Source organism: Tachyglossus aculeatus, chromosome 19 (assembly GCF_015852505.1).
Source record: "Tachyglossus aculeatus isolate mTacAcu1 chromosome 19, mTacAcu1.pri, whole genome shotgun sequence".
Lineage (NCBI taxonomy): Eukaryota > Metazoa > Chordata > Mammalia > Monotremata > Tachyglossidae > Tachyglossus > Tachyglossus aculeatus.
Genome location: NC_052084.1, coordinates 23,273,089 through 23,295,893, shown reverse-complemented (window position 1 = coordinate 23,295,893; position 22,805 = coordinate 23,273,089). Strand labels below are relative to the sequence as shown.

The window sequence follows — 22,805 nt, the reverse complement described above, 5'->3', positions numbered from 1 at the left end:
GGTTTTTGAGGAGGGGAGTAATATGTCCAGAGCATTTCTGGACAAAGATAATCCGGGCAGCAGCATGAAGTATGGATTGAAGTGGAGAGAGACACGAGGATGGGAGATCAGAGAGAAGGCTAGTGCAGTAGTCCAGACGGGATAGTATGAGAGCTTGAATGAGCAGGGTAGCGGTTTGGATGGAGAGGAAAGGGCGGATCTTGGCAATGTTGCGGAGCTGAGACCGGCAGGTTTTGGTGACGGCTTGGATGTGAGGGGTGAATGAGAGAGCGAAGTCGAGGATGACACCAAGGTTGCGGGCTTGTGAGACAGGAAGGATGGTAGTGCCGTCAACAGAGATGGGAAAGTCTGGGGAAAGTCAAGAGATGGGAAAGTCCCACCCTAAATCAAGACCTTTTGGCTGGGTTCTGCTGCTGGCTTTAGCCGTTTATGCCTCCAGCTTAAATATCAGCACTGGCCCCACCCATGAACTGCCCTCTGAGATTCACAGTCCACCAGTTCTTTCCCAAACCCTTCCCAGTAGAGAAACACACAGGTTTAATCCATTAGTAGCGTTTACTGTGTACAGACATCCATCCTAAGCCCTAAGAAAAAAACTGATAGAGGTAGAAGGCATGGAATCAGTCCTCAAGGAGCTTGCAATCTAATAGGTAAACAGAGGGAAAACGAATTACAGATAAAAAGGAAGGTAGATTTATGGGCATGTAAGGGCTTAAATAGAAGAGTGCATACTGTACAAGTACTAGTCATGAGCACATCCTGTGTGCCCATAACTAGACTAGACTGTGAGCCCACTGTTGGGTAGGGACTGTCTCTATATGTTGCCAACTTGTACTTCCCAAGCGCTTAGTACAGTGCTCTGCACACAGTAAGCCCTCAATAAATACGATTGAATGAATGAATGAATGAATGCAGTGAACTGTATTGTTTCTTGACCAATTAATCAATCAATCAATCAATCAATCAATCTGTAAATGATATTTACAGAGTGGTTAATGAATGGTACTAAATTATTGAGAGAATGCAATCGAATCAATAGACATATTCCCTGCCCTCAAATATCTTACACAAAAAAGGAAGGTTTGAGAAGGAGAAATAGCATGGCTTAGTGGAAAAAGCACCGACCAAGGAGTCAGAGGACCTGGGTTCTAATTCCAGGTTCTACTTGCCTGCATTGTGATCTTGGACAAGTAACTTAATTTCTCTTTGCATCAGTTTCTTCAACTGTAAAATGAAGATTCATTTCTCCCTCCAGCTTAGACTGTTAGATCCATGTGAAACAGGAACTGCATCTGACTTGATGATCTTTAACTTACCCCAGCACTTACCTCCTAATAAGTGATTAACAAATGCAACAACAATCATGATGATGATGATAATAATTTACCACTGTCAATCAATCAATCAATCGTATTTATTGAGCGCTTACTATGTGCAGACCACTGTACTAAGTGCTTGGGAAGTACAAGTTGGCAACATATAGAGAAGGTCCCTACCCAATAGTGGGCTCACAGTCTAGAAGGGGGAGACAGAGAACGAAACCAAACATATTAACAAAATAAAATAAATAGAATAGATATGTACAAGTAAAATAAATAGAGTAATAAATATGTACAAACATATATACATATGTACAGGTGCTGTGGGGAAGGGAAGGAGGGGGATGGAGAGGGGGACGAGGGGGAGAGGAGGGAGGGGGCTCAGTCTGGGAAGACCTCCTGGAGGAGGTGAGCTCTCAGTAGGGCCTTGAAGGGAAAGTGAGAAGTCAGAAGTGAGTTTAAGGAATGAAACTGTGGTGGACTGGTTTTGAGATGAAGCTAACAGAATGCATATTGTTTCAGAATCACTCACATCAACTTAGGCCAATCGGGTGTTAATTATCCAAGTTGTTCCTTTCAGTGTTGAGGATTTGTCTTCAGGTCTATTCGACTGGACTGGACATTTTCATCACCTGATAGCCTTACAATGTCGGGTGAATTCCACTGCCTAACTAAAGACACCTGACAACCTATACCATGTTAACTTCCAATTGTACCATACTCCACCACTCGACCTTCATCCTGCTTGGCATCCCGGGGCTGGAGGCCGCCCACATCTGGATCTCCATCCCCTTCGTCCTGGTCTACCTGATGGCCCTGCTGGGGAACTTTCCTCTTCTCATGATCATCAAGATGGAATCCAGTCTCCATGAGCCCATGTACCTCTTCCTCTGCATGCTGGCGGGAGCCGACCTGGTCGCCTGCACTACGGTGGTATCCAAGCTACTCAGCCTCTTCTGGTTCAATGACAGGGAGATCTCCTTCGAAAGCTGTCTCACCCAGATGTTCTTCATCCACTCTCTCTCCACCATGGAGTCTGGGTTCTTTCTGGCCATGGCCTTCGACCGCTATGTGGCCATCTGTCACCCACTGAGACATTCCGCCATCCTGACTCACTCGGTCGTCCGGGGGTTGGGGTTGGCCATCTTCCTCCGTGGGACCCTGCTTCTCAGCGCCCACCCCTTCCTGCTCAGGTGGCTTCCCTACTGTCGGACCAACATTATCGCCCACACCTACTGCGAATTCATGGCACTCATCAAGCTGACGTGCTGAAACTCGGGTCATTCAGGCCTATAGCCTCACTGTCGCCTTCCTCACAGGAGGGTTGGACTTTCTGCTGATCATCTTTTCATACGTCCTCATCCTCTGGGCTGTGTTCTGTCTCCCCTCCAAGGATGCCCGGCTCAAGACCCTGGGGACATGTGGCTCCCACGTCTTTGTGATCTTGGTGTTCTACACCCCGGCCTTCCTCTCCTTCTTCACACACAGGTTTGGGCACCACATAGCCCCCCACATCCACATCTTTGTGGCCAACATCTACATCGTGGTGCCCCCTATGGTGAATCCCATAATCTATGGGGTGAAGACCAAAAGGATCCGTGAGAAAGCCCTCAAGTTCCTCTTCCCCTTAAAGTCCTGAAAGTCTATTGAACTGGTTTTGAGGTGTAGCAGGAGGACAAGGGGAGGTAATGTGTTTATTTCACCGAGAAAAGGTGGAGCTGGATGTGATGTAGGAAGTCTTGGCTGTTGTGGGTTAAACCTGGAATGGAAAAACCTGGGTGGAGTCAGTGTCCATGCTGGTAGGTTCTCCTTTAGCCAGATGATCAATCTATCAATCACCCGATCAGTGGTGTTTATTGACCACAACATGTGCAGAGCACTGTGCTAAACACTTTGGAGAGTTCAAGAGAGTTAGTAGACATGATCCCTGCTATCCTGTGTACAATCTTGCATATTGCATGGGAATGAGCAATCTTCCTGCTGAGGACTTTTTTTTGATGGTATTAGTTAAGCCCTTAGTAGGCGTCAGGCATTGTACTGAACAATGAAGGGCTTGACTTCACTGTTCTCCACTGCTCTTTGATCATCCATTCTCTTTCAGACTTTGGAGAAGGACTGAGCTGGCAGGGGGACATTTCCAGCTTTTCCCCTGGAAAAAGGGTGGGGTCATCTGTCTCGCTGCAGGGTTGCAGGATCCATGAGAGGCAGAGATATCTGCCCCGTAGACAATGTTCAATTTCTCTCAATCAGTCAATCAATTGTATTTATTGAGCACTTACTGTGTGCAGAGCACTGTACTAAGCACTTGGGAAGTGCAAGTTGGCAACATATAGAGACAGTCCCTACCCAACAGTTGTCAGAGTAAATAATTGAATTTTCAGTTGAATAAAGATGAATACACAAGTGCTGAAGATAGGTTTAATTAAGGTCATATGTGCTAGAGTTGGCTCATGGGTTTATGCATCTTAAAATACTGGGAGATTAACTGGGAGTAGCTAAATTGATATGAACAGAAATTCTATGTGCAGTAGGGAGTGTGTAAATGCTGAGGAGGTAGTTGAGGAGGAAACCTGGGTAAAGGCAAAATTAAGTGGGGAAGAACTCCTGGAGGAAGAGGGATTTCAGAAGGGCTTTTGAGAAAGAGAACCGTGGTTTGGCATATGTGAAATGCGAAGGAGTTCAAAGCAGGAGAAAGGACGTGGAGCAAGGGGTTGGCAGTGACTGAGAATAATTCATGGTGATTAGGCTAGCTTGGAATAAGCAAAGAGTGAAAGCTGGAATGTAGCGAGATGAGAGAGTGCATAAGCAGCAGAGAGAGAATGCTGAGAGATAGCCTTGAAACTCATGGTCAGGAGTATCTGCTTGATGTGGGCAGGAATGGACAATAGTCAGGAGGATGTGAGCAGTGAGGAGACCTGGAACTCCCTTCTTTTGCACACCAGACAAACCCCAGGTTGTGACAAAACACATTGACAACCCTCCTAAAATCTCACCTCCTCCAACAAGCTTTCTCTAATTAATTTCTCAGTCCCCAGAACCATATCATTCCTGTATCCAACTCTAGAACATATGGAATTACTTATTCCCCCCTTAGTCCTCGATTAATTCAATTGGTTCTGACTTCTCTAGTTGTAAACAATTTTACTTTGGGTAAGCTCTTTGTAGGCAGAATATTTGTCATTTCACTATTCTGTACTCCCCAAGTACCTAGTACAGTGCTTGACCTGAAGTGAGCACTCTATAAATGCTACTACTAGTACTATTCTTAAGACTACTACTATCACTAATCAGTCAATCGTATTTATTGAGTGCTTATTGTACTCAAGAGCTGTACCGAGCTCTTGGGAAAGTAAAATAAAACAGAGTTGGTAGATACGTTCCCTGCCCACAATGACCTTACAGTCTAGAAGGGGAGACAAGCATTAATATAAAGGAATAAATTATGGATATTTTCAGAAGTGCCGTAGGGCTGACGAAAGGGTAAATAAAGGATGCAAATCCAAGTGTGAGAGTGACGCAGGTTTAGAACCCACGTTCTCTGACTTCCAGGCCTATGTTCCTTCCACTAAGCCATGCTGCTTCTCAGAAATATTAGGTAGTGATTCCCCTAGACAGAGCGATTTCTCTTGAGGTCATAAAGACATTTGTTAGTTCTGAATCAGTCGTATTCATTAAACAGGTACAAATGATTTAAGTTGTATTTTAGGCATTGTAGGGAATATACTGTCCCTGTGTATTAAAGACTGCTTCCCTTTCCTCCATGAAAGTGGAAGTTCCTGGAGGACAGGGAATATGCCCTGAACTTCTGCTGTATTTTCCCACATGCTTAGTACACCATATTTAGGAAGCAATTAATAAATATCATCACTGTCATCCCTCCCTTCTTTAAGAAGCACTGAACAGGGTACATCAGGTCCCTTAGGGCTGCCTGACCTGCTCATTCCTCAAAGTGTAGATGAAGGGGTTCAGCATGCGGGCCACGGAGGTGTTGAGCACTGCCACCCCCTTGTTGAAGGGGACTCCTGCCTTGGGGGATGGGTTGACTTACATGAAGATGCAGCTGCCGTAGGAGATGGAGATCTCGACTATGTGGGAGGAGCAAGTGAAAAAGGCCTTTCTCCTTTGCTTGTAGGAGGGCAGTCTCAGGATGGCGCGGGTGATGACTGTGTAGGACGCAGTCACTAAAGCCAGGGTGACCAGCAGGGTCCCCTAGGCCAAGAGGAAAGCCATTAGCTCCAAGAACCGTGTGTCTGAGCTGGACAGCTGTAGCATGGGAGAAGAGTCACAGATTGTTGATGATATTGGAGGAGCAGAAATCCTGCTGGAGGCTAAAGACGATTGGCAGAAAGACGACCAGAAAACCATCCAGCCAGGAGCAGAGGACCAGCAGGGAGCAGAAGCCCCGCTCATGACTGTCGTGTAGTGCAAGGGCCGGCAGATGGCACGTAGCGGTTGTAGGATATAGTGGCCAGGAAGAAGAACTCCGTCACCCCCAGGAAGATATTGAAGGACAGCTGAGTGAAATAGTTGGAAAAGAATATGATTCTGTCTCCGGTGACGACGATGACCAAGAATCTGGGAATGCAGGCGGACGTGAAGGCAATCTCCAGCAAGGAAAACTCCGCAGGAAGAAGTACACGGGGGTGCGGAGACAGGAGTCCAGGAAGGTGAGGGTGACGATGATCAGATTCCTGGTGATACTTAATGTGTAAGAGAGGAAGAGGATGAAGAAGAGAGGAGCTTGCAGCTGGGGGTCACTTGTGAGTCCCACTAAGATGAACTCTGTCACCTCTGTGCCGTTTCCCATGGCTGCTTGTTCTCGTTAATTGGACCTGTTGATGCAGTAGAAGGGAGAGAGGAAGTGAGTACTGGCTCAGAAGCAGCCTGTGACCCAGGTGGAGAGGCTAGGAGCAATGAACCCCTGCTTTTTCCAATCTTTCATTCAGTCGTTCATTCATTCAGTCGTATTTATTGAGGGCTTAATGTGTGCAGAGTACTGTATTAAGCGCTTGGGAGAGTATACTATAGCAATAACAGACACATTCTGTGCCCCTAACAAGGTACTGTCATTTGCCAGCACTAGCTGCAATGCACAAGTGCTGTGTCTCCCCCGTTCTAGCCTGTGAGCTCGTTGTTGGGCAGGGATTGTCTCTATTTGTTGCCAAATTGTACTTTCCAAGCGTTTAGTACAGTGCTCTGAACACAGTAAGCGCTCAAAAACAACGACTGAATGATTGAAGTGCCCAAAAAGAGGAGGTGGGAGTGTCTTTAAACTATCGATCCCATCAGCCTCTTTTCTGATCTTAGTGTCCTTGGTTTCAATCTCTCCTTTACCAACACTTTTCTCTGAATTAATCCCTCTCCCCTAAAATCTCGCACTCTAGACTGCTAATTCCGTGAAGACGGGGATTTTTTGTATGGCATTTCTTAAACACTTACCGTGAGCCAGGCACTGTGATTAGATACAAGCTAATCAGGTTGGACACGGTCCATGTCCCAGTGGAGCTCATAGTCTTAATCCCCATTTTACAGATGATGTACCTGAGGCACAGAGAAGTCAAATGCCTTGCCCAAGGACACACAACAAAGAAGTGGCCGAGCCGGGTAGGACCCAGGTCCTTCTGACACCCAGGTCCGGATCTACGAACTCTGCTTTACTCTCATAAGGGCTCAGAATCGTGCTCTGCACGAATCACGTAGGTGCTTAGTCAGTTCTATGGCCCGATTGATTATTTGAGAGTAGATTCAAAATTAGTGCTATTGATCAACTAATTTACTGTTTGGCTGATCAATGCACCGACAGAACATTCAGATCTATTACCTGCAGAATGGCAGGTGGAGGAAAGGGAAAATCTTTCTCGTGTCAAACAAAGACCACGCAATTTTCCCACTCTCTCCTGATGGCTTTCTCGGGACTTTGACTCAGCATGCAGGAGCAGAAGACAATTTTGTGTTAAAGTCTAGTTCCACCTCTTGGACACACCAAAGAAGCCTCTACCTCACCTAACTAAAATCTCACTGTGGTAGGGGTGGGGGTGGGGCGATGGACTCTCTCCCAGGCTCTTCTAGGGGAGAACTCCCCCTGGTTTTTCCCAGAACTCATCCAGGATCCTGGGAAGCTCTGCCGGCTGTTGCTTTCGGGGCCATATTTCCGCTGTTGGGATCATCGGGATGGACTGTGGTTTATCTGAATGAAGGATTCCTACTCATTGAGCAGGGAGGAGAGAGACTCTGAAGGCCGAGAGTCAGGCTGGCTTTATCTGTTCTGTTCGCGATGGGCTCTGGGGAAACAGAGGCCAGGAGCCACAGCTGAGCAGCGGGAAGCCGTGCTTAAGAAGACTAATGAATCTAAGCCATTAACCACGATGGCAGACGACAGAGACTGGGGCCCTTGGGAAAGAGAACAGAGAGCAGAAACAGGTGCTCAGAGCATAGAGGCGAGGTGAGGGCTGCTGGGACTCATCCTGGAGACCCCTGGTTAGGTTCTTCCCCTGGAAGGGGCGGAGACACTGGGTTTATCCTGGGGTAGGGGGTGAGGAGGGGGCGCTTCCGAGCTCAGATTAGCCCCAGGAGAATTTCCAGGAAAATGCACATAATAATAATTGTGGTATTTGTTAAATGCTTACTATGTGCCAAGTACTGTTCTATGAGCTAGGGTAATAATAATAATAATAATAATAATAATAATAATAATAATAATAATAATAATAATAATGGCATTTATTAAGCGCTTACTATGTGCAAAGCACTGTAAACGCTAGGGAGCTTACAAGGTAATCAGGTAGTCCAACATGGGGCTCACAGTCTTAATCCCCACTTTACAGATGAGGTAACTGAGGCACAGAGAAGTTAAGTGACTTGTCCAAAGTCACCCATCTGACAAGTGGAGGAGTAGGGATTCAAACCCACGACCTCTGACTTCCAAGCCCGTGCTCTTCCCACTAAGCCACGCTTCTTCTACACGTTTTCCCTCCTTTCCCTTTCCTTCCATTTTCTCCAATGGTAAGCAGTGATAGGACGCTCCAAAGTGACGGTCTGATTTGGGTCAGAATTTTGGGCTACACCTAGCACTTTCTTTCTGCAATGCTATCTAGAGTATCACAAGAACATCTTCATGTCACTATCTAGAATATCACTGGAATATTTCTGTCCCTCTGATTCCGCACCATCTAGTGCTGGATATAGAAGCAGGGGACGTGGAAATTGTCCAAGGTGCAGAGATATCTGGCTTGAGAGTCAGAAGACACAGATGTCCACCTCTATCGAACAATCGTTTCTATTGAGCACTTACTGAGAGCAGAACACTGCACTAAGTGCTTGGGAGAGTACAATACAACAATATAACAGGCACATTTCCTTGCTCACAACGAGCTTACAGTCTAGAGGGGGAGATGGACAGTAATATAAATAAATTCCAGATATTTACATACGTGCTGTGCTGTGGTGCTGGGCGGGGCGTGGTGAAATAAAATATACTGTGCTGTGGTGCTTGCCGGGGTGTGGTGAATAAAAAGAGCAAGTCAGGGTAACGCAGAAGGGAGGGGAAAAAGAGGAAAAGAGGGTTTATTCAGGCAAGGTCCCTTGGAGGAGATGTGCCTTCAATAAAGCTTTGAAGGTGGGAACAGTAATTTTCGGTCGATTATGGAAAGGGAGAGCGTTCCAGGACAGAGACAGGACGTGGACGAGAGGTCAGCAACAAGATGGACGAGATGGAAGTACAGTGAGTACATTTGCATTAGAGGAGTAAAGTGTGCAGTGTGCAGGCTGTATAAGAGAGTAATGAGGTGAGACATACATTCATACATACATACACAGACATACTTTCTTTTCTTTCCCTTCCTCATTCCCTACTGCTTTTTCCATGGCCTCTGGGTGACTGGAGAAAGAGATTCATGGCGGCCTAGGATCGTTCATTACGTAGGATCAGCTCTGATCACTCCCAGCAGCCCTCAAGTTTGAAGACATGAAGAAGATATTAAAAACAGATACAGTAATTACATTTGGGTTTTTTCAAAGTTGAGTTCACTTTTGCTGTGAAGATATCATCATATCATCATTCTCTTCGCAGAGCAGTTACTCTTTCCTGTTACAGAAACGAAGAAGGCAGCACTGTTCCACCAAGGCAGAATCACGAATTCTGCTAACATCAATTGAGATAATCACTTGACACTGATCAGGATTAACCTCTTCCCTCTAATTTATGTAAGCCCCATGTGGGACAGGGACCTGTTAAACTAGTATCTGTCCCAGTGCTTAGAACAGTGTTTTTTTAATTTATTAATGACCCTCTACCACTCCAGATTGTAACCTCATAGTGGGCAGGGAATGTGTCTGCTTATTGTTGTATTGTACTCTCCCAAGCGCTGTGCTCCGTGCACAATAAGTGCTCGATAAATACAACTGACTGACTTACTGACTACTTCACACATAGTAAGTGCTCATCAAATGCCATAAGAAAAGAGATTGACTACAATCCGCGGGCCCTAGAGGTTACTTAACCCCATTTTACCTTTATCTGGGATCCATCATGGTGGAGGTGGGAGTTGAAAAATGGTTTGGAGGAGAAGGAGTTATCTTGGCTGTCATAGGTGGAGAAGACAGTCAATTATCTGGGGGTTTTTTCCCCAGTTTTGTCACGGGTCTTTTGATCACCTCGGGCAAGTCATTCAAATACAAACCAGTCACACTCACAAAACTTACAAGTACACGACTAAAAAAGAAGAAATGCACAAGATAGTGAAAGTGGCTAATGGGACATCCCAACCAGGAAAGGGGGCTATCAACCGAGGAAGCCTTCCTGGAGGAAGTTGCATTTGGCTCTGAAGGAGTGTTCAGATGTGTTCTGGCTGAAGGATGACAGGGTGTTTTCCTGGAGCGGAAAGGGAGTAGGATATGGAATACTGCAGGATTGCCAGCGAGGTACATTTGGAAGGTTGGCTTGGGAGGAGGAAAGGCCACAGTCTGGGTAAAAGCCTTGGGAGAAGAGATTAGATTGGTATCGGGGAGATTGTAGGATGACAGCCTAAAGCCAACAGAGAGGAGTTCTCATTTGATTTGAGTAGAAATGGGTTGGTGAGAAACATGTGGCACATTCTCAGCCTACTAGGAGCGTCCACTCTAATGGGCGAGATACAAATAAAATATATTTATAAATGGAGTGATCAGAACATATTCTGAGTGATCAGTGAGACTCCCCGCTCCACCACATGCCTACTGTTTGACCTTTGGCAAGTCACTTCACTTCTCTGTGCTTCAGTCCCTCATCTGTAAAATAGGGATTAAGACTGTGAGCCCTATGTAGGACAGGGACTGTGCCCAAACCGAATATCTTGTATCTACCCCAGCGCTTATAACTATGCCTGGTACATAGTAAGAGCTCAACAAATACCATAATAATTAATTAATAATCTTTCATTCATTCTACTACTCCCGCTATTATGTCTGTGGCTACTATTAATACTATATGTACTATGACTTCTTCTATTAGTATTACTACTCCTGCTACTATACTGCTGCTTGGCTTTTATTACATTTATTGCTGCTACAATTATCAATCAATCAATCACTCAGTCAATGGTACTTATTGAACACTTCCTGTGTGCAAAGCACTGTACAATGCGCTTGGGAGATGACAATATAGTAGAGTAGATAGTCATGATCCTTGCCAACAAGGAGCTTACAGTCTAAAGAGGGAGACAGATGCTAAGATAAATTCCAGATGGTTATGTACATGAGTGCTGTGGCACTGAAAGAGGGATGAATATCAAAGTGCTTATGGTGTACAGATCCAAGTCTTAGTTGACACATAAGGAAGGGATTTTGGAGGAGATACGATTTCGTAGGGCTTTGAAGGCACACTCCTCCAAGAGGCCTTCCCTAACTAAGTCCGCCTTTCCTCTTCTCTCAGTCCTTTCTGCTTCTCCCTGACTTGATCCCTTTATTCAATCGATCGTATTTATTGAGCGCTTACTATGTGCAGAGCACTGTACTAAGCGCTTGGGAAGTACAAATTGGCATCACATAGAGACAGTCCCTACCCAACAGTGGGCTCACAGTCTAAAAGTGTGGGGTTTATTCATGCCCATCCCAGCCCCACAGAATTCAGGTACAGATCAGTAATTTATTCATATCGAAGTCTGCCTCCCCCTCTAGACTGTAAACTCTTTGTAGGCAGGGAATGTGCCAGTTTATTTTTTACATTGTACTCTCCCAAGAGCTTAATACAGGGCTCTGCAAACATTAAGATTTCATTAAATACGACTGAATGAATGAATGAATCAATGAATGAATAAATGAAGTGGAGATAGTGGTGGCCTGTCAGATATGAAGGGGGAGAGAATTCCAAGGCAGAGGGAGGATGTGGGCAAGAGGTCTGTGGTGAAAAAGAAGGGCTTGAGGTACAATGAGTAGGCTGGTATTAAAGAAATTAAGTGTGTGGGTTGCAGTAGGAGATGAGGGAGGTAAGGTAGAAGGAGGAGAGTTGATTAAGTGCCTTAAAGCCAATAGTTTAGTTTTTCCATTTGATTCACAGATAGGAGGTCAAAGCCTGGAGGTTTTGAGGAGAGGGGATATATAGATTGAGCATTTTTTAAAGAAAAATGATCCGGGCGACAGAGTGAAATATGGACTGAAGATAGGAGAGAGAGAGAATCACTATTACTACTACTACTATTTATATATTTATTTATTCATTCATTTGTTCAATCGTACTGGGCACAGAGCACTATACTAAGCGTTTGGGAAAGTACAATACAACAATAAAGAGTGACAATGAGCCCACAGTGAGCCCAAAGTGAGTTCGCAGTCTGAGGTGGGGGGAGACAGACATCAATACAAATAAACATTCATTCATTCATTCAATCGTATTTATTGAGCGTTTACTGTGTGCAGACCACTGTACTAAGCGCTTGGGAAGTACAAGTCGGCAACATATAAAGATGGTCCCTACCCAACAACGGGCTCACAGTGTAGAAGGGGGAGACAGACAACAAAACAAAGCATGTAGACATGTGTCAAGCAGACATCAATCAATCAATCAATCAATCGTATTTATTGAGCGCTTACTATGTGCAGAGCACTGTACTAAGCGCTTGGGAAGTACAAATTGGCATCACATAGAGACAGTCCCTACCCGATAGTGGGCTCACAGTCTAAAAGGGGGAGACAGAGAACAGAACCAAACATACCAACAAAATAAAATAAGTAGGATAGAAATGTACAAGTAAAATAAATAAATAAATAAATAAACAGAGTAATAAATATGTACAACCATATATACATATATACAGGTGCTGTGGGGAGGGGAAGGCGGTAAGGCGGGGGGATGGAGAGGGGGACGGGGGGGGAGAGGAAAGAAGGGGCTCAGTCTGGGAAGGCCTCCTGGAGGAGGTGAGCTCTCAGCAGGGCCTTGAAGGAAGGAAGAGAGCTAGCTTGGCGGATGGGCAGAGGGAGGGCATTCCAGGCCCGGGGGATGACGTGGGCCGGGGGTCGATGGCGGGACAGGCGAGAGCGAGGTACAGTGAGGAGATTAGTGGTGGAGGAGCGGAGGGTGCGGGCTGGGCAGTAGAAGGAGAGAAGGGAGGTGAGGTAGGAGGGGGCGAGGTGATGGAGAGCCTTGAAGCCCAGGGTGAGGAGTTTCTGCCTGATGCGCAGATTGATTGGTAGCCATTGGAGGTTTTTGAGGAGGGGAGTGATATGTCCAGAGCGTTTCTGGACAAAGATAATCCGGGCAGCAGCATGAAGTATGGATTGAAGTGGAGAGAGACACGAGGATGGGAGATCAGAGAGAAGGCTAGTGCAGTAGTCCAGACGGGATAGGATGAGAGCTTGAATTAGCATACAAAAAACCCCCCAGATATATAAATAAGTGCTGTGGGGCTGGGAGAGGGTGGAATAGCAAAGGGAATGGAACATGAGGAAAAGTGAGACTTAGTCTGGGAAGACCTCTTGGAGGATACGTGCCTTCAGTAAGATTTTGAAGAGGTTGGGGGAGAGTAATTGTCTGGAGGATTTAAGGAGGGAGGGCGTTCCAAACCAGAGGCCAGATGTGGGCCAGGGGTCAGCGGCGAGGCAGGCGAGATCAAGGCACAGTGAGAAGGTTAGCCCTGGAATGAAGTGCGCTGGCTGGATTGTAAGAGAGAAGTGAGATGAGGTAGGAGGTAGGAGGGGGCACGGTGATGGAGTGCTTTAAAGCCAATGGAGACAAATTTTTGTTTGATACCGAATTGGATGAGCAACCATCGGAGTTCTTTGAGGAGAAGGGTGACGTGTTCGGAATGTTTTGGTAGAAAAATGATCCGGGCAGCAGAGTGAAGAATGGACTGGAGTGGTGAGAGATAGGAGGCTGGAGGTCAGCATGGAGAGATTGATGCAGTAATCCAGGCAGGATATAATGAGTGATTGTATAAACGTGTTAGCAGTATGGATGGAGAGGAAAGGGAGGATTTTAGATCGAATTTGTGGGTTGAATGAGAGAGAGGAGTCAAGAATAACGCCAAGGTAATGGATTTATGAGACAGGAAGGATGGTGGTGCTGTTTACAGTGACGGGAAAGTTCTACTACCACTACTACTACTACTACTACTACTACTACTACTACTACTACTACTATTATTACTACTACTACTACTACTACTACTACTATTCTGAACACCATGCCAAACAGAGACTCTGTCCAACCCGATTTGCTTGTATACACCCCAAGTGCTTAATACAGTACCTGACACATAGTAAGCACTTCACAAATACCGCAATTATTATTCTAGTGCTCATACGATCACAACTAGCTCTAAAGTTGTTGCAAAAAGGGTTGGGGAAGGTCTAGTGGAGAAAGTGGCGGGCAGCTCAGACTTGGGAGTGGAAATGGAAAAAGAAAAGAAGACCCGAGAGGGGAGTTGTAAATCTGTCTTCACTAAGGAAAGTTTGGCTATTCAATTTCGTTTTCTGATACAGAATCACAAACAAGGGTCCAAAGCTTCTTATTTCTTCTTAAAGAAAGTCACCCTCTTGGCTACGTCCTTGATGGCCTGCTTCACCTGCTGGTTTCGTAGGGTGTAGATAAAGGGATTCAGCTTGGGGGCCACGGAGGTGTTTAGCACTGCCACCATCTTGTTGAAGTCTAAACCTTCCTTGGGGGATGGCTTGATGTACATGAATATGCAGCTGCCGTAAGAGAGGGAGATGACGATCATGTGGGAGGAACAGGTGGAAAAGGCTTTTTTTCTTTGCTGGGTGGAGGGCAATCTCAGGATGGTGCGGATGATGGCCGTGTAGGACACGGTGACTAGTGCCAGAGTGACCAGGAGTGTCCCTACTGCTAATATAAAATTCATCTGCTCTAACAATTGTGTGTCGGTGCATGAGATTTCCAGCATGGGCGCAGTGTCACAGGTGAAATGGTTGATGACGTTCGAGTCACAGAAGTCCAGCTGGAGACCCAGGATGAGGCCCGGAAAGATGATCAGGAAGCCAACCAGCCAGGAGCAGAGGACCAACAGGATGCAGACTCTCCGGCTCATGATGGTCAAGTAGTGTAGTGGGCAGCAGATGGCGACAAAGCGGTCATAGGACATGGCAGCCAGGAGGAAGAACTCCGTCGCCCCCAGGAAGATGAAGAAGAACACTGAGTGAAACAAGCATTATAGGAAATGGTCCTGTCCCCGGTCGAAATACCCACCAGCAGTTTGGGAATTGTGACTGACGTAAACGAAATTTCTAGGAAGGAGAAATTCTGGAGGAAGAAGTACATTGGAGTGCGGAGGTGGGAGTCCAGTAGGGTGAGGGTGAGAATGGTCAGGTTCCCAGTATTGCTCAACAGGTAACTGAGTAGCAGGAATAAGAAGATGACAATTTTCCAGTCTGGATTGTCCGTCAGCCCTAGGAGGATGAACTCTGTCACCAAGGTCTGATTTCTCATGGCTGACTGGATTTCCTCCGGGGTCACACCTGAGGATGAGAGAGGAAGGAGAACTGAAGTTGGTCAGGGAATTTTTCTGTTTATTGTTATATTATACTCTCCCAAGCTCTTAGCATAGCACTTTGCAAACAGTAAGAGATCAATTAATATGATTAAATGAGGAGAGAGGCTGAAAAGGGAAGCTCAACAAACCAGTTGCAATGCTTCTCTTTCTGTCTTTGGACCAAATCATTTAAATCACTCTGGTTGTCTTTATTAAACCAATACTTATCAGCGTTTACTGGGTACCTCTTCTGTACACAACACTCTCATATGCTGTTAGGGAAGTAAAATCAATCAATCAGTGGTATTTATTGAGTACTTACTGTATACAGAGCACAATAGACTACAGAACCTGTCTGTGGGGAGTTTGCAATCTAATGGAAGAGATCCGCAGTAAAAATTAGTTATCGAGGAATTCACCTAGATTTTTGAACTCAGGGGCAGGGAAGGTCATCTGTCTCGTCAGCCATGTCCAGGCAGAGCTGGGGCTAGAACCCAAGTATTCCAGAGCTGAGAACCATCAAATGGACCCTTAGCAGGGCTGCAAACCAGGATCTGCCTGGTGAAAAGGAGACAGTTGCCAGGGGCAACAGATCACCTGAGACACGGGCCAATCCCAACCCCTTAGAGATCGATCCAGCTAGCAAAAATATGAAACTAGCCAATTCATTTCCAATTGTCCTCTTACTGTGGGGGTTCCCCAAGGTTCAGTGCTTGGTCCCCTTCTGTTCTCAATCTACACTCACTCCCTTGGTGACCTCATTCGCTCCCACGGCTTCAACTATCATCTCTACGCTGATGACACCCAGATCTACATCTCTGCCCCTGCTCTCTCCCCCTCCCTCCAGGCTCGCATCTCCTCCTGCCTTCAGGACATCTCCATCTGGATGTCCGCCCGCCACCTAAAGCTCAACATGTCGAAGACTGAGCTCCTTGTCTTCCCTCCCAAACCTTGTCCTCTCCCTGACTTTCCCATCTCTGTTGACGGCACTACCATCCTTCCCGTCACACAAGCCCGCAACCTTGGTGTCATCCTCGACTCCGCTCTCTCATTCACCCCTCACATCCAAGCCGTCACCAAAACCTGCCGGTCTCAGCTCCACAACATTGCCAAGATCCGCCCTTTCCTCTCCATCCAAACCGCTACCCTGCTCATTCAAGCTCTCATCCTATCTCGTCTGGACTACTGCACCAGCCTTCTCTCTGATCTCCCATCCTCGTGTCTCTCTCCACTTCAATCCATACTTCATGCTGCTGCCCGGATTATCTTTGTCCAGAAACGCTCTGGGCATATTACTCCCCTCCTCAAAAACCTCCAATGGCTACCGATCAATCTGCGCATCAGGCAGAAACTCCTCACCCTGGGCTTCAAGGCTCTCCATCACCTCGCCCCCTCCTACCTCACCTTCCTTCTCCTCTTCTACTGCCCAGCCCGCACCCTCCGCTCCTCCACCGCTAATCTCCTCACTGTACCTCGTTCTCGCCTGTCAATCAATCAATCAATCAATCAATCGTATTTATTGAGCGCTTACTATGTGAAGAGCACTGTACTAAGCGCTTGGGAAGTACAAATTGGCATCACATAGAGACAGTCCCTACCCAACAGTGGGCTCACAGTCTAAAAGGGGGAGACAGAGAACAGAACCAAACATACCAACAAAATAAAATAAGTAGGATAGAAATGTACAAGTAAAATAAATAAATAAATAAATAAATAAATAAATAAATAAATAAATAGAGTAATAAATATGTACAACCATATATACATATATACAGGTGCTGTGGGGAAGGGAAGGAGGTAAGACGGGGGGATGGAGAGGGGGACGAGGGGGAGAGGAAAGAAGGGGCTCAGTCTGGGAAGGCCTCCTGGAGGAGGTGAGCTCTCAGCAGGGCCTTGAAGGGAGGAAGAGAGCTAGCTTGGCGGATGGGCAGAGGGAGGGCATTCCAGGCCCGGGGGATGACGTGGGCCGGGGGTCGATGGCGGGACAGGCGAGAGCGAGGTACAGTGAGGAGATTAGTGGTGGAGGAGCGGAGGGTGCGGGCTGGGCAGTAGAAGGAGAGAAGGGAGGTGAGGTAGGAGGGGGCGAGGTGATGGACAGCCTTGAAGCCCAGGGTGAGAAGTTTCTGCCTGATGCGCAGATTGATCGGTAGCCATTGGAGGTTTTTGAGGAGGGGAGTAATATGTCCAGAGCGTTTCTGGACAAAGATAATCCGGGCAGCAGCATGAAGTATGGATTGAAGTGGAGAGAGACACGAGGATGGGAGATCAGAGAGAAGGCTAGTGCAGTAGTCCAGACGGGATAGGATGAGAGCTTGAATGAGCAGGGTAGCGGTTTGGATGGAGAGGAAAGGGCGGATCTTGGCAATGTTGCGGAGCTGAGACCGGCAGGTTTTGGTGACGGCTTGGATGTGAGGGGTGAATGAGAGAGCGGAGTCGAGGATGACACCAAGGTTGCGGGCTTGTGTGACGGGAAGGATGGTAGTGCCGTCAACAGAGATGGGAAAGTCAGGGAGAGGACAAGGTTTGGGAGGGAAGACAAGGAGCTCAGTCTTCGACATGTTGAGCTTTAGGTGGCGGGCGGACATCCAGATGGAGATGTCCTGAAGGCAGGAGGAGATGCGAGCCTGGAGGGAGGGGGAGAGAGCAGGGGCAGAGATGTAGATCTGGGTGTCATCAGCGTAGAAATGATAGTTGAAGCCGTGGGAGCGAATGAGGTCACCAAGGGAGTTAGTGTAGATTGAGAACAGAAGGGGACCAAGCACTGAACCTTGGGGAACCCCCACAGTAAGAGGATGGGAGGGGGAGGAGGAGCCTGCAAAAGAGACTGAGAAAGAACGACCGGAGAGATAAGAGGAGAACCAGGAGAGGACGGAGTCTGTGAAGCCAAGGTCAGATAACGTGTTGAGGAGAAGGGGGTGGTCCACAGTGTCAAAGGCAGCTGAGAGGTCGAGGAGGATTAGGACAGAGTATGAGCCGTTGGATTTGGCAAGCAGGAGGTCATTGGTGACCTTTGAGAGGGCAGTTTCCGTGGAATGAAGGGGACGGAAGCCAGACTGGAGGGGGTCGAGGAGAGAGTCCCGCCATCGACCCCCGGCCCACGTCATCCCCCGGGCCTGGAATGCCCTCCCTCTGCCCCTCCGCCAAGCTAGCTCTCTTCCTCCCTTCAAGGCCCTGCTGAGAGCTCACCTCCTCCAGGAGGCCTTCCCAGACTGAGCCCCTTCTTTCCTCTCCCCCTCGTCCCCCTCTCCATCCCCCCATCTTACCTCCTTCCCTTCCCCACAGCACCTGTATATATGTATATATGGTTGTACATATTTATTACTCTATTTATTTATTTATTTATTTATTTTACTTGTACATTTCTATCCTATTTATTTTATTTTGTTGGTATGTTTGGTTCTGTTCTCTGTCTCCCCCTTTTAGACTGTGAGCCCACTGTTGGGTAGGGACTGTCTCTATGTGTTGCCAATTTGTACTTCCCAAGCGCTTAGTACAGTGCTCTGCACATAGTAAGCGCTCAATAAATACGATTGATTGATTGATTGATTGTCGATATCTCCTTCCCAGCCCAAATCAGAAAGGTCAGATATGGGACAGGAAAAACCATCAGAGATCAGATTTGGGGAGGATTGAGATACTTAAGGCAGAGCGTGTCCTTACGTTTCGGGTGCTTTCGATGGTACTGGTCAGAGCTTTCACCCTGAATATTCGGTTTGTTCCTTTGAAAATCCGAATCGACCCTCTCCATGTTTTCAGGAAGAATCTCATACCATTTAGGCAGTACAAATATCTCCTCATTTTAGTGGTGTCCCACCAGGCAGGACGGAATCTCGCTTATCCTCCTCCTTCTGCTGCTGCTACTTCCATTGGTTTGTGAAGGGGAGATAAGTCGGGGACCTGGGCGACACCGTTCCTGCCAGCCTACCAGCGGAGTTGGAGAAAGCTCTGTTCTAGAGGGAAAGAAAGACAGGATAGCTGAGACTGGAGAGCAAGCTGCTTCCTAACATTCACAGAAAGGAGAGTTGACATTATTCCTCTCTCCCCCAGCCCTTATTTTACAGGGACAAAATTCAGCCCCTTTTATGAGTTCTTCTCAATGCAGATGGGGAGGGCTCTTTAGATAAAGGAGACATTCCCTGGAGATGCTTATTTCAAGGCACTAATGAGCTCGGCTCTCCATCCCCCCGAGCAAATAATTTTAATTTGGGTAGAAAAGAGACAGTGCCAGGAAAAGCCCCGAAGGAGGAGTGATGGGAATCTTAAAGGGTTCTTTCCTGAAGCTGGGGCTGGCTTCGCCAATCTGCTAATCACCCAGTGGTCCCTGCTCTCTGGGCTACCTGTAGGGGGAAAGTGGTCATGGCTGTACTGGGGTGCTGCTGTAGCAGCTGTTGTGGTTACTCTTTGGCTTTTCTTCTCCTGCTGTTCTCAAGAAAGTGGAAAATATCCCTCCGGCCCTTAGTCCTACTTCATTTATTCAATTGTATTTCATTTGATCATATTTATTGAATTCAGAGCACTATACTAAGCACTTGGGAGAGTACAATATAGCAATAAACAGACATTTCCTGCCCACAGCGAGTTTACAGTCTAGAGGGGGAGAGAGCCATTAATATCAATAAATAACACGGCAGACATGTACATAAATGCTTTGGAGCTGAAAGGAGGGCAATGAATAAAGGAAGCAAGTCAGGGCGATGCAGACGGGAGTGGGAGAAGAGGAAATGAAGGCTTAGTCAGGGAAGGCCACTGTGTGATGCACTCAGCGATGCCTGACCACATCGGGAAAGCTCAGGGGTGTCTGCAGATGACGAGATCTTGGACATCTGCAATTTACTGAACATCATATCTGTAATTTATTTATTTATATTAATGTCTGTCACCCCTTCTAGACTGCAAGCTCGTTGTGGTCAGGGAATGTGCCTATTGTATTGTTATATTGTACTCTCCCAAGCGCTTCAGACATGCTCTGCACACAGTAAGTGCTCAGTATATATGGTTGACTGGAGATGTTCTGTTCCGTGACTACAAGTGGCAACTGCTTTCCCTGCTAGCTCTCTGACAATGCGTTCTTTGGAGCAATAGGGGCGGAGGGCCGAGGTGGGGGGAGGGGCGAGAGACTGAGAGGGCTCAGTGCATTGCAGTCACCACTGTTGCACATAGTAGCTGCTCAACTGTCCGTGCTCTATACCAGGAACTCTCTCCTCTGCTAGATGATTATTACTATTATTATTACAATAATAATTATTACTGTATTTGTTGAGTGCTTACTACATGCCTGGCACTGTCCTAAGTGCTAAGGTGGATACAAGCAAATTGGGTTGGACACAGGCCCAGAGAGGTGAAGTGACTTGCCCAAGGTCACACAGGAAACAAGTGGTGGAGCTAGGATTGAAACCCATGACATTCTGACTCCCAAGCCTGTTCCCTATTCCCTATGCCATGCTGCTTCTCAAGAAAGTGAGATCGTTGAGGGTAGGGGACTGACATTTCAATATTTTCATACTCATCACCTCCACTTATGTCAATAACGTTATACTCAGTGGCTTCCTGCTACCTGGAATTTATTTTACTCTCTGTCTCCCCTTTAGATTGTAAGCTCTTTGAGGATATGGATCATCTTCCCCAGCATGGTGTAGTTTATAGAGGCACGAGTCTGGGAGTCAGAAGGTTGTAATCACGACTCTGCCACTTGTCTGCTGTATGGCCTTGGACAAGTCACTTCAATTTTCGGTGCTTCAGTCCCCTCATCTGTAAAATGGTGATTAAAGCTGTGAGCCCCATGCAGAACAGAGACTGTGACCAAACCCATTTGCCTGTATCCACTCCAGCGTTTAGTACAGTGCCTGGCACATAGTAAGAGCTTAAGAAATGCCACAATTATCATTATTATTATTACTAACTCTACTGTTCTCTTCCAAGTACTTAGTACTATACTTTAAACATAGTAAATATTCAATAAATGCTATTGCTTGATTGACTACTAATTCTTGAATATCCTCCCAACTGTTTAGGAATGCTCAATAAATAATAATAATTGTTAGACTGTGTGCTCCTTAAAGGCAGGGAACATGTCTGCTAACTCTACTGCACTCTCCCAAGAACTAATACAGAGCCCTGTATACAGTAAGTACCCAGTCAATTCTATTGGTTGACTGACTAATTTATTGATCTATTACTCTGATTTTAGAGATCTATGGAGGGTTCTCATTTCACTGTCACACATAGGTGTGAGCTTGGGGCTGAGATCACTGCTCTCACCTTATAAGTGTGGAAATTGACGTACTGGGAGCAAACGTGTTACGAACATTTGGTAGGTACTAGTATTTGGTAGGAGCTTAATCAATCAATACTATTGACTGGAAAATCTGGATATGGCGGCCAGGAGGAAGTACTTGGTCTCCTCTGGCAGGATAAAGAAGAACAGCTGTGTTACACAACTGTTGTAAGAATTGGTCCTGTCCCCAGTGATGTTTGCAGCTAGGAATCTGGGAATTCAGGAGGACATGAAGGAGAGAGTGTGCAGGAAGAAGTACATGGGAAAGCACAGACAAGAGTCAAGAAAAGAGAGGGTGAAGATGGATAAGTGTCTGGTGAAGTTCAGCACATAAGTAAAGAGGAGAAAGGGGGACGATCAGAATACATTGCTGAGGGTCATTATCTGCTCCAAAAGGATGAACTATGGCTTCTCGTGACCACCTCCAAACTTGTACTAGAGCTGCAAATCAAAACTCAAAAAATTCATGCCTCAACAAAGAAAATAACCCAAGAACTTTGCTTTGGGAGAGAGGCAGAGATATTTATGAAGGTAATGAAAATGTTTCATAAACCCTCTTTTCAGGACAAAGTCCACTTAATATAACACCTTCCCCTGCTCCTCTGGAAGGTGGACCACCAACCAACCATCCAATCAATCAAATTATTGAGCACCTACAATGTGTAGAGCACTGTGCTTGGAAAGAGAGACTTAGTGGAATGAGCAGATATGATCCCTGCCCTTAAAGAGCTTACTGCGGGAGAATAAACAGTGTCATCAATTAGGAGGAAGAAGGAAAGTGAATTTGTACATGAGTTATATACACTTAATAGAGTGCGTGAGATATGAACATAGATGTAGCATAGCTTAATGGATAGAGCATGAGCCTGGGAGTCAGAAGGTCATGGGTTCTAATCCCGGCTATGCCACTTGTCTTCTGTGTGACCTTCGGCATGTAACATCACTTCTCTGTGCCTCAATTACCTCATCTCTAAAATGGAGAGCGAGACTGTGAGCCCCATGTGAGACAGGGACTGTGTCCAACCCAATTTGCTTGTAACCACCCCAGCGCTTAGTACAGTGCCTGGCACATGGTAAGTGTTTAACAAATATTATTATTATTATTATTATTATTAGTAGTAGTAGTAGTAGTAGTAGTAGTAGTAGTGGTAGTAGTACCGATGGTGAGTACCCAAATATGTATGTGGGACAGAGGTACTGAAATGTCGGTTGTGGGGGATTTAAAGTGGGGATATCAGTGATCAATCTTCCTGG

At 46.3% G+C, this 22,805-nt stretch overlaps 2 pseudogenes; one reads left to right on the top strand and one right to left on the bottom strand.

Moving 5' to 3' along the window:
• The first annotated feature begins 2,015 nt into the window (after window positions 1-2,015).
• LOC119940656 lies at window positions 2,016-2,958 on the top strand (annotated as a pseudogene).
• An 11,338-nt stretch (window positions 2,959-14,296) lies between these two features.
• LOC119940814 lies at window positions 14,297-15,234 on the bottom strand (annotated as a pseudogene).
• Between the last annotated feature and the right edge of the window lie 7,571 nt (window positions 15,235-22,805).